The sequence below is a fragment of the Pempheris klunzingeri genome, chromosome 2, assembly GCF_042242105.1.
Source record: "Pempheris klunzingeri isolate RE-2024b chromosome 2, fPemKlu1.hap1, whole genome shotgun sequence".
Lineage (NCBI taxonomy): Eukaryota > Metazoa > Chordata > Actinopteri > Acropomatiformes > Pempheridae > Pempheris > Pempheris klunzingeri.
In genome coordinates this window covers 4,476,276-4,488,690 of record NC_092013.1, presented here as the reverse complement: position 1 = coordinate 4,488,690, position 12,415 = coordinate 4,476,276, and positions in this window count along the sequence as shown.

Sequence of the window (12,415 nt, the reverse complement as noted above, 5' to 3'; positions counted from 1 at the left end):
TTGTAAGGAAGCGTCAGTCACCTAATACTCTGGTATATGTTATTGAAATACAACCCTATTGTTTTTGAGTAGTGACAAGTTCAGAGACATTCGGTATTTATTTCACATCAGCTCATTTTAGGGCAAACAATTACGCAAATGAATATTTCAAAGGCACAACTTGTGACCCGAATGCAACCACACATACTAAGACTAGAAAAACATCATCAACTGACATTTGCGTGCACTTTTTTGGCCCATCAGAGCAAACTACCAAATCCCCACAAAGCACCAGCTGCATGAACATCTGTCACACCTACAGATGGGATCAACATTTTTTTTCTCAGCTGAAAGAGCAACACAACGACTAAGATGACTCACCTGCCATCAAGGATGATCTTGACTCCTGCACAAGTCTCGCACAACATCCACTGGTGATCCAGTGTCAGCTTCGATGTGCCTCCAGAGTATTGTACTGATGGACGCTAACAACTGCGTGTACGATCGTTGATGGACATGGAGCTTTGCTGTCCCCACTGAATCCATCAAGTCCATCATGGTTTATCATCGTAGGACAGAAATGTGAAAGTGTTTCGCTTCCTTCAGTGAAGAATTGCACCATTTTTGCCTGCGTGCCCCATCTTGTTTATCTACAATAATGTGTTATCTGTAGCTAAAACTGGTAAATTCAAAATACTTTGCAACCAGCTTGTGATTTTACGGCTATTGCTTATTGACGACCACATGTTTCTACATTAACACCCAGACTCTTCTATGTTCCGCTGTAACAACAGGCCCCGTCCTTCCCCACACTAGGCCCAGGTTTTCGAGCTCTGTCATCTCTCATTACAGAATTGCTGATTGTATCAACTCAGTAAAAGGCTATTAGCTGATGATTGTGTTCTCAACGCTTCCTTTGTTACAATAAGTGTATTAATTATTGCAGATGTAATTATCAGCACACTGTTCCTTTGTAATTAGGCTGTCACTAATGAATTCTAAGAACTTCGCTCCATCCAGAGCTAATTGATTCCTCTGATTCTCGCTAACCTCTTTCAGTGAAAACGTTCTCACTGCCGCAGTTTCAAACTGAAATTTGTTTACAAATGCGGTTCTGCGGCTCCACAGCCACCATTTTGTTATGAGCTCAGCTCTCCCTTTTAGTGACCCAGAAATGTTCCCGGGCAGCTGAACAGCCTGATAGGCAGCTTTGTTTAAGCTGGCCTTGCAGCTCACCATCATAAACACAGAGGTTAATGAAGGATGTTCACACTCACAGGAAACACATGTCAGCAGCAATGTCTGGAACATCAGTCTTTCTGATAGTATGAAAGGATCCTTCAAGTTAATGTCATTGGCTGTCACTAATCTGCTGTCATGATATGATTTCCCTGTTAGATTCTGTGACTGAAAATGGAGGTGAGCTGTGATGCAGACTTTATAGTCTGCTACGTGCTTTAGTTCCTTAACTGGCTTTGTGCATGTTTCTATGAGGGCCGCGGCTTCGATGGAGTCTCTCTGTATGGGCATAGTTCTTGTTAATGAGTCTGGCTACGGCCAGTTAGGGAAATGAAGCAGATGCTTAATTTTCTCTTTCTCCTCTCCTCAGTGGATTGGCTGACTTTGGGATATTACACCCAAATTAGCACTGTGAAATGACAGTTTTTTCTCTCATTAGCACAGTGTCAAGTGTGAATCAAAGCCTCTACATCCCCTCTAAGTTTTATCCAGTAATACCCATTCACAGACACACATAGACTCCTGAATCCAACAGTCATTTGACCTTTGGCAGGAGGTGTGATTCATTTTGAGGCCACTTATGCACATTCCAACTCTCAGCTAACCTCTGTGTATACTGAGTCTGCAGCGCTGGCAGCCCTAAAGGGCTGTGGCTCAGATATCCTTGTCATGTAACACCTAAAGACAGTCAAAGGTCACGTAGTGAAGGAACAGAAGGGCCACAGATGGAGCTCACCAACTGGCCCTGCTCTGCCCCAGCGCTGTCACATCACCACACTCATAGCCCCAACTACTCCACCATCTCACCCCCTGGGGAGCAGGCCAGCATCCTCACACACACACACACACACACACACACACAGGAACATACATGCACTCCTGGCCACACGCTACCACATGTAAATGCACATATTGCCACACAAACATGCTGAGTGGATTAATGAGGGGGGCATGCAGTGAGATTCCAAGGAGTTTAAGTGGAGGTCTGCTGAGTGTGTCCACAGTGACCCCCAGGCAGGATGGCGAGCAAGGAGGGAGAGCAGGTGGTTCGGGCTCTGGACAAGCATGGCAACTCTCTCTCTCTCATAATGTCAAGCCAGGGTTAAACGGATAGTTCATTACTACGCTTGTCTCCCACACATTTTTGTGCTACCACAAGGAAAAGTAAAAGGATTTTAGCTATAATGCACGGTAAAGTATCAACAGATCAGCAGATGAAACACATCTGCTACGGCTGTACCGTTTAAAAAACATGCCTAACTAAGTTTTAGGTTCTCTGTAGTTGCGTAATCCTGGACTGATTAGTCAGCTGTCAAAACTGTGGTCAGTCCAAAACACCTCAGAGGACACGGGTCTCAGCGCAGGAGGTGCAGCGCGTAAATGAATGATGCATCACCGCTGGCTGACTAACTGACGTGGAGCTTGTCCCACACTCTCGTTTTGAAGTGTAGTCTGGACTACATATGTCAAGTGCATTTATCATTAGCAGAGGGCTTAAGCTGTAAACAGGCCACATCATTACCAAGTCTAATTACATTTGGGTCCAAGGTCTCACTGCAGAAAAGATACAGGCACTCACACAAGGGCAAACTTACAAACACATACACACAGCTGTCCAGTGCAAGTCACGGGATGAGGAGAGGCAGAGAAAACGGCCTTGACTACACTCGTACGATGTTTAAAAGGGTAAACTTGGTAAACCACACTGGCTGTTGCAGGATCAGAAACTGCACAGTGAAGTTGCTGGTTCAAATATTAACTTACACTTGGAGTGCTGATCATAATCTTATAGTAAGAGAGCAGAAATATTATTTTCTGACATCATTCGGTCCACTGTTGCACCAGGGAGCCAGTAAGCGTGTCAAGCTGGAGATTGAAGTTCAGTAGTATGAAGTCAGTCAGTGTAACTGCAGAACACCTCAGTGTGATGATCTCACATCCCAGTGGCAGCCTGACTCGCTTGGCAGGAACTATGATCCACAGTTCAAGCAGATGACGCCAACAGTACCGGAGGCAGGTTTGTCAGGACTGTGCTGTACCACACCTCGGACTTCATCAGAGTGGAAGGACTGGATAATGATCTGATGCACAGTGATAAGCAGCACCATGATTAGTGCTGACAGCCTGATGACAAGAGTGCTGTGACAGCAGAAGATGTGGAGAGAGACAGGGGGAGAGTTAGGTAGAGGGATTGTGATGAGAAAAAAGGGAGGGAAAAGTGAAGGAAGTCTGTAACAAGTAACAAGAATAGGTCCTATAACAAAGCCTGACATGGAAACATCTTAATCAATAAGAAGGAGTGAGAGAAAGGGCGATTGGGAGAGATGTTTATGTGGTAAATACAAACGTCCATTACAGCAGAAAGCATAATCAATATGCCCTTTTATAGAGCCAGCGAGCAAACAGTGAGGCGTTTGCTGGTGCTTGATAATGCCTCCAAAATTATTTTCCCCCTCTGTCTCCTTCTTTTTTTTTTCGGCCCGTCTACTCCTTTCCCCATCTCGTACACCCTTGCCGCGACAATATGTCATGCAATGGATATAATTGCAATAATGCAATTTAGTTTGGAGGCGGATTGAGAGAATAATTGGACTCAACCCCAACGAAGTGACAGGCTAATGATTTAGCATGGCCACTGGCTATTGTGAGAAGCGAGCGCTTTCAACGCTTCTGAGCTAATTTCCTCTGATGATGGTCTTAGCGCGTTGTCTTTGTGTCGGCACAGAGGAGCGCATGGCCATGAGGCGGACGGCTAGATGATGTAACCCACCCACCCAATGCCAAACAAACACATGTCTCTTGTCGGGGAGAAGCCACCCACTGTTCTCGGTTACTTCATGCAAAAAAAAAAAGGGCCTCATTTGAAGTAAAGATAAAGCAAATCCCGGAGCAAGACCAAGTCCAAAAAAAGGCCTCATCTTTATTCACTCTCCCCAGACACATGAGCTCTGTAGGAAACCACAGACAGATGCCAAGAGGAGGGAAAGCATTAGCATAGCCGTCATAGCTAATTGCAAAGTGTTACGGTAAGCCAAGACCAGGACTTTAAATGACTGCAGTAATTGCAGTCAGTTGGGTATGAAGATAAATATGAATGCGTGTGACTTTGAAGTAAAAATTATTCTGATGTTGCTCTGTACAGTATGCTGTGTTTGTGATGTATTCCGATAAAAAGAAGTTTTAAAAAAACAGGCAATAAACAGTGAAAGCACCTGATGGTATAGCTGTATGACTTTGTTCAAAGGCACATTTGCATTTGAATAGAGAGAGTGCCCATCACTCGCACAACAATAACACGGCAGCGGCGCTTCTGCCAGTGACCAGTGTGGAGAAATGTCACATCTTGATACCTATTCTGTTAGATAAGACGAGAATGAGACTTCAAGGCATTTTCTCCTACTTCTGCAAAGTACAGCTCAAGTGAACCAACCACAGATAAGCTTGTTTCTCAGTCTGCAGACATGATGTGAATGTGAAGCATTCAAAGTCAAAGAGGCTGTGTAACAGTGTGTGCTTGTGTCTGTGTTTGCATCCATGTGTGTGTGTTTGCACATTTGTGTGTGTGTATGTGTGTGTGTGTGTGTGTGTGTGTTTGTTGGCTTGACACCAGGCTGCTAAATGTATTTATATCAACTCGTTTTATGAGCCCTGCAGCTGGCGAGATGAAAGGGTTACCACAGCATAGATGGTGTGTGTGTGTGTGTGTGTGTGTGTGTGTGTATCTATGTTTTGGTGTGTGTGAGAGAGCGGATTATTAATGACTTTCATCCAGGTAAAATGGGGAAATCTCACTTATATTAGTTGTTTTCTGACATTTTGTGCCAGAGGCAGACAGAATGAAATGTTCTGCTGTGACAGTGTTCCTCTCTCTACCCTTTTACTGACACGCCATTATTTTTTTTTCTCCTCTTCCTCGTCTTCCTGTTTGTCTGTTTTGTTTCCCTCGTCTTTTTTCCCGTGTCCTGTATCTTTCTTATTCTATAATTTCTCTCCTTTATTTCTTTTTCATGCTCTTTGTGGCCATCTGCTCCTTTGTTTCTCTCTGGCTATGTTGCCGAAACACTGGCACGATGGCTTACCCACCATTTCGCACAGAGAAGCATAACAAAAGGAGAACATAGCGAGAGGCTGAAAAGAAATGGCGGTAGACATAAAAACTATACCTGGCATTCAAAGAAGCACCGGGTCTGGGAGAGGCGAGGTGCTAAAGGAAAGAAAAAAGCATTTATAAAGGTTAGCACCAGGAAAGCCTTTCTCTCTCTCTCTCTCTCCCTCTCAGCCAGAATCAATGCTCCAAAATCCCCCAAAGCCAGATCCTCTTACATCCTATCAATTATTCAACCTGCCTCTTTTGTACAACCACTCCTGTTTACAAGGACTGCCTGGCCAATTGTAAATGTTTGCGTGCCCGCTGAGCCCCCATCACCTCCCAACCACACACGTTGATTACACAGAGATTTAGCTCTATTCTGCCACCCCCTACCGCCCCCACACCACTCACATCTGCGCTGACAGGGCATCTGTCAGGCTGGCACAGAGGCAGCCGTAGAGGCGGATAGCCCTGAGCTCTGAGGGCGAGCAGGGTAGAGCAGCATGAGAGACGCCAGTCACTGCCTGTGGAGCTTGTCGTCTGGGCCGAGGTCTGGCTGAGGGCACGGCATCTGGCTGCCAGTGCCGGCAGATGTGCAGCCACGCTCAGGAGGCTCTGAAAATATGTGTCTAAATATCCGCCTGCTCTACAGCACCAGCAGGATGCCTTTAATATATATTAAGACAAAGTACCACCTCTTTTATTCGCATGCCTCTTAAAGCTTAAACATTTCCATCTGGTTTCTGTCAATATTCTAAGCTAAATATGTATCTGCTAGTAAAATGTAGATAGTAAATTTTAATCACTCGTTATTTTCAAAGCTATTCAACGATATACAAAATAAGCTACAGTTTCCATGAAAAAACCCCAGTGTGGCAGTGAGCACATCATACGTCATCCTTTCCGTTCACATCTACAAACACCCACATGTCATTTTTTCAAGCTTCTTCACGGTAATTTCTGCTGTCTAACAAAACTGCCATCAGCCTTTTCCATGGCTGAATTAAACTATAGGTGGCAGCTTCATTATATTTTGCACATGGACCCAAAAATCAACAAACGCTCCTATAATGATATGCTGCTTAGCCTCAGGTTTTCTGTTTCCCAGTTTGTTTGTGGTAATTTAATGAAACCCAACTTTATTTAGGAGAATGCTCCACACCATGTGAGCACAGCATAAGCAAATCTGTAGTTAATTAAATTGCTAGAAAAACAAAACAACTGACACACACAGTGACCATGTGGCGTCAGATTTCAGCATCAAGTCCAATGCTAGATTGGTCCATTTGGCTTACAATGGGCAATAAAAAACCAAAGAACATGTTTCAGCTTTGCAGAAAGATGAATGAAAGAAGAACGTATGAGTTACACGTGCTAGCAGGGACAGAGGCTAGCTGCGACCACAGCATTACAGAATTTGAAGCAACGGGCCACAGAAGCAGCGGAACTAATGGTTTGTGTTTGTTTGATCCTCCCTTGTTCTGTCTCATCACTCTCTCCATACCTCACCTGCCAGGGAAATTTATGAGGACGCCGGTTCTCCACCCAACATACCAGACAGGAGACATTTCTCTGGCAAACAAACCATTAATTTAGTAAATAAGGAAGGAGTAGCGCATTTGGATAATTAATTATGAATAATGCAGGCACACTTAGCCGTTGTTGTCATTGGCGTAAACACTGAAACACTTACTGGTGGGCTATTTCTCTACTTAAGCATAAATGGGGTTTGTTGGTCTGACAGTTAAATTCATATATTCGTGTCATCCTAATGTTTCTCTCTGTTGTGTCGTGTGTCTCACATGTCAGGGAGACGGGCGCATGGTTGGCAGTAATGCAGTGTGATAGTAAAATGTATTTTCTTCAAATTAGAAACAGGCTTTAAATAGCAGTGTTCCTATACCACACTGCCAGAGGCCACGCACCACATTCTGGTCTCTATAGTTATATGCTCAGCAGTGACAGCAAACAATGATGGACTGTCCATCTGGAGCACTGGAGGTTTTCCCAGTGGGCCAATGCAATGCCAAATATACATACTTTAAATAACCAAAGCTCCGGCTTAAATGAAAATTGTTGAGTGCTGTGTGGCTGACTGGCTCAGATGAATGGGCTGCCAGCCACAGTGGTTGGGTATTACATCTGTCAGCCTTTCTCTCCCAGCCAATTACTTCTGGTCAAGTCCACTCTAACGTTACCTGGGCCCCACCCTGTTTGGATGGACAGTGGAGTGGAACAAGATGGACAAACGGGAAAGAGGTTCATTTGGCGCCATTAGCCGCTTGACGCCGTTAGCAGTCAATCGCCTCAGTCTAGTGAGCATGAAGTCAGCAGAGAGAGAGAGAGCAGCCCAGTGAGTTCATTAACACCTGTTTAACTGTAAACTTGGAGTGGTAAGACAGAGGGCTACAGGGATGAGATGAGTAAGATTAGAGTTTAGTTCGCTGGCTACATCGGGCGCCGTTTGTTTTGTTCAATTGGGAACGCACATGATGATCATTATGGGTCGTTCTCTGCTGTGTAGGTTGACAGTGGGTTCCTTTGAATTCCCCAACAGGACGAAAACCAGTTAAAATGCGCTCCAATCTCGACGACTACATCAGAATGCTGCTTACATGTTACAGTGACAATAATCAGCAATGTAATGTGAAATAGTATACAGTCAAAGTAGCATCATGAAGAAGTCGGCATTACATAAAGACACGTGAATTTCATGTGCGCACAAGACAGTAGGTTGTTCAGACATCATAAATAAAATATCACTTTTCAGGACTTTAGGGGCTCTTTTTTCTTGGATTTAAGGATTTAATGGAAAAACAAAACCAACAAAAACATAAATGTTGGCAGTGTATTTCTTAAACTGCTGTAATGTTTAATTGAAATGATTATATCCTATTATATGACATTACATAAATATACAAACGTTATATAAATAATATGTTGATTTTATGTTAACATTACACCTTTTATTTAATGTTATAATATCATACTTATAGTAAATGTCCTCATCCAGGATGAGGATAGCGCATAGACAGATGTAGTCTGAGTCAGAGCCAAGATGCCAGTGCAATTATTCCAATATGTTTTTCTTCTAGCCTCCTCCTCCTCCTCCTCCTAAGATATTATGATATTACTAGATGTTATGAATATTGTTCGGTAATCTTGTTTACACAAAGTGTGGTTATGGTTTGTGTGGGTGGTGGAATATCACTGGAGCACATTGTTCGGCGGGCCGGTCTGAGTCAAAAAGTCTGTTCCTCGTTCCCAGTCAGTCCCTGACAGCAAACAAAGCCTTTTTTTCCTCTGCAAGCGCTGCAACTCATCATACTGTCACGTGTGCTTGTGTGTAATCTTATAGCTTCAGAAGGCAAAATTAGATCTGTCACTTTCTGTCATACGTGTGCACCACAAACCCAATGGAGATATTGTGTATCGAAATGTATATTGCTGGAGTCTGATAGCTGCCGTGAATGTTATCACAGTTACCGAGCATCCAGCGTGAATAGCATGTCGTAGCATAAAGGCAGAGAAAATTTATTTTGCACACAGATATGAATTGCTTACATTGACAATTTAGTTATTCACATGCTCTCTTGTGCAAACAGGACTCCAGCAAACACACACACACACACACATACAGAATCCTACACAAACACACAACGAGTATATAGGTGTTCAATACAAATAGCACAATGGTGGCGGTCAGTTTCTATACAGTATATGTATGGAGCTTCTACAGCCTCCCAGACATACACGCACACACACACACACACACACGTGCACGTTTACACCGCAGGGCTCCTCTTTATCAGTGCTGCTCACATTGGCACTGACGCATGCATTGCCAAGTCTGCCAGGCTACGGCCATGCTAATGTAGCCCGTTAGTCTAACAAAGGCTCAGGTCAATGGAGCCTCCAGTGGCTAATTGCTTCAGAGAGATAAGTGAGTTTGACGACGCAGCAAGGAACGGCTCAGCGAAAGGAAGCAGTGAGGGAGAAGATGTTAATGAATCCCCCGTTCACTCCACCGTCAATATCGGCCTGTCGCAGGCCTGCCGCAAAATGAATATTAAAGACACTTTTGATTGTTTGCTGGGTTTTTCTTTTTCTTTTTTTGCTTGGTTTCATTGAATTTAATGGGTTGTGCTGTGGTGTTTTTGTCACATATTCTATGCTTGGTAAGAGAGTGGAGCTAATGCAATTAATCCCCACACCATCACCTCACAGCTAACCGGCTGTGGTAGCCAATAAATTCACGTGACCATGTTGCACTAATCTCACGTGCTGCACCAGAATACTGAATGAAGTGGACTGACTGCATTGTGCTCTCAAGTGAGCTGAGTGATGATAAAAGGCCTGAATACAATTAGATGGAGTTTGAATAATGTATTTTTGAGAGCGTTTGAGTAATTATATGTCATGGTTGTTAGGCTAAAGATTTGATCTCTTGAAGGAAACATTTTGGCTCGAGCTGATTTGTTCTCTCTGAAGTGACAGTGACAAGACCAGTGACTGCCATCCGGAACTGATAACACAGATCAGATCTTCTTCATCAGCTAATCTCCCTCTGACTTATATTAAATCAACATCAGTTTCAGACAGCAGGACTTGGAGCCTGTTTCTTCCACAATGGCACAGCTCTCTTTTCCTAGAGCTGACTCAAGTTGTCACACATCTCTCTGCCTCTGACAGACTCACTTCATCTGAAGATTGAACCCATATTTCCTGGATATGGCTGGAGGCTAATACAAATTGGACTTGACAAAAGATGATGCATAAGCCAAGACAACGGTGTTTCATCCCTTTATTTCTCCCTCTCTAGGTACCAATTGCGTGAATTGCAGACGAGTGTGATGATGGACTATTGGAGGCATTTGGTTTGACGATTCTAGTGGCCTCTTGGGAGCCACCCAGGCTTAGCGCATAAACAAAGACATACTTAAAATACTCTTCACACACTCCCCCTCGCTCAAACACTATAGCTATACCTCTTTATCCTACTTTTTTTCCCTTTTAGGTAGCTCATTGTTCGCCTGTTTTCCATTCTCATTCCAACTGCTGATCCTCTCTCATTAGCATGTTATTCTGGTGCCATGTTCTCCATGCTTGTTCGTTTGCCTCGGTGGGTCCTGCCCTCTGGGTCTCACAAGTTACTGACCCATGGAGATGAAAGCAACCAGTCTCCATGGGACATTTGGGAGGTTAGACCCCTGTTGGCACGCCACAGACACATCGCTTTCTAGTTATTATAGTTTACAATATAATCCCATTAGAATGTGCCTGTAAACACATTTCATACAGTGAACAGATCTGTTTCACTGATGTGGAACCAGCTGGTAACAAGGACGTCGGAAGTTAGTTTGAAGGAGTGAGTTTTTTTTGCAAAGGACCAGACAATGTATTGACCCATGGACGGGCAGAGATGCCTTCTAAATTTGCATGCTAGGTAAGATCTCATTAAAGGTGAATATGGTAATATGAAATCCCTCCAAGATACCTTGAGGCCTCTCAGTGAGTTCAGTCGTCTTCCGTCTCATAAATTGGCAAAAGCAGAGGAGTGTGCGTCTGCTCTGCTTCAGGCCTGGCCAGCCTGCACAGCAGTTGTAAATATACGTAGGGTGTGCTTTGCAGATTTTCTTGTTAAATAGCGGTGACCTAAGACGGGCTACACATCTGTCTCCGGCAGGTCAAAGCATGGTTGGAACTGAAGGAGGAGTTGCAGCGTCAAACCCCAGCCACCAGGGAGCAGCGCAGCGCAAATTGTCCTCAAATATTGATTCTGCTGCAGAGAGCCATGTAGGGCGGAGGGGAGCAAGGAGCCAGGATGATCTGCAGAACACCAAACCTCTGGGGGAGAGAGAGACAGACAGAGAGAGAGAGAGAGAGACAGACAGAGAGAGAGAGAGAAGTAAGGATGAAGGGGAGGAGAGCCCTCATATGGTTTGATGTTGCACAGTTCTGGAGACATTTTGTTTTATGTTGGCTGTAATTAAGGCTCGTCACTTTCTCATTTCTCCCATATAACTGTGTGTGTGTGAGGGTGAGGGTGAGGGTGGGTAGGAGGCTGGCGAAAGTTTGAAAAAGTGTGTCGATGTGAACGTTGGTGTACTTGCTGGTCTGCAAATACGGCTGCAAAATGTTATCATCACATCCCCGCTTTAAATGGACCATTGTTGCTGAGATGCAGCTCAAGGAAAGAGGGCATTGTGGTGTGACTGGCCTAACTGCAGTGCTGCACTGTAGGCCTAAAAATATTCCATGTCAGTGGTCCCGAGAGAAGCCCAGTGCTATCCAGGCCTCTCAGTAATGAGAGAGTGGAGCTGTCTGCCACTGGTAGCCCTGCTGTCCCCCAGCTCCCTCTGGCTCAGCGCTCAGCACTGGAGCTGGAGAGGCAGCGGCTCAGCTCCCACAGATTTATCATAGCTCACAAAGCAGCATGTCTGAAAGCAGAGGCTCTCATTCGCAGAGGAGCAGCCCCCGGCGGGCTAACCCCTGGGCACACTGACCCAACACATTCACGTATCAGAGAGACAGACAGATACAGTTTTGAGAAAGACTTGCACTTGGATGAGTCTATGAGAGAGAGAGAAAAAAAAAAGATTTGGAAAGCACGAGAGCAAAGAGCAGCACACTAGTCCCACCAGCTGAGAAATAAAGATATAGTGTGTGGCACAGAGAGGGTGAAAAGTATTTTAACTGTGCCATCTTCCTAATGTTATGCCATGTGGTGGAAGAGAGAGAGAGAGAGGGCCACATGATTCAAAGTAAAGGGGTGTGTGAGAGGGAGAATGGACAGAGATAATTGAGAGATGTAAGGTGGCTGTTTGGGGCCCCGTGCTATTGTACTTGCTGCAGTAATGATCGAGCCCTGAAGGCTAAAAAAACATGTTTGCAATGGGTTGAAATGCCATTATCAGTGGCAATTATCTCAGTATATCTCAGTGAGGCATTGATGTTAAGGAGGATTCTGGAGGCAATGGACAATGCACGCACAAAAACATACTTTATCTCCTAATAATGGTGGTTTAAAAAGACCCCTATTCATACAAGTGTCTTGTATTTACCGTGCTTTTAGAGAGAGAAAAGAAGGCCAATAAAGTGAAATAA